Source organism: Notothenia coriiceps, unplaced genomic scaffold, assembly GCF_000735185.1.
Source record: "Notothenia coriiceps isolate Sejong01 unplaced genomic scaffold, NC01 NC01_scaffold00005339, whole genome shotgun sequence".
Lineage (NCBI taxonomy): Eukaryota > Metazoa > Chordata > Actinopteri > Perciformes > Nototheniidae > Notothenia > Notothenia coriiceps.
Genome location: NW_011338040.1, coordinates 43,444 through 43,975, shown reverse-complemented (window position 1 = coordinate 43,975; position 532 = coordinate 43,444).

Genomic DNA, 532 nt, shown 5'->3' with positions numbered 1-532 from the left:
TCTTATCATTGCTGAGTACACATTCACCGTTTGCTAAAAAGCATAGAGCATGCTTAGCATGGCACTGTCATAGCGTTGAGCACTTATGTTTCCGGGCATTAAGTTCGGAGATTTGATTTACACAGAGTAGTAATGGCGAAAACAATGCTGCCGAGCAGACATCATCGTTGAAGACCATACACCCTGCAACTGTTTCTGTTGTGTATGGGTCTATACATAATCACAGATGCAGTCACTTGCAAGTGCTTGTTTTGCTTGGAGCAGAGCATATGAGTAGCGGTGACGGTTACTTATCACAACTTATCATTGTTTTTGTTGAATGACAAGTTGGTAATAGCCATCTCCCAGTTAGTCATTGGCGCGTCTTTCTATGATAATAGCAACTGCAACAGCAAACGTGTGACGAACGTATTAATGTCATCCATTACCATTTTGGGCGGTGTCAGAAACTCCTGGATTGGATTGGTCATCTAATGACTCCCAGATTCACATACATCTAAAAACTCTCATGGGTAGCCTTAAAGCTGTGTTA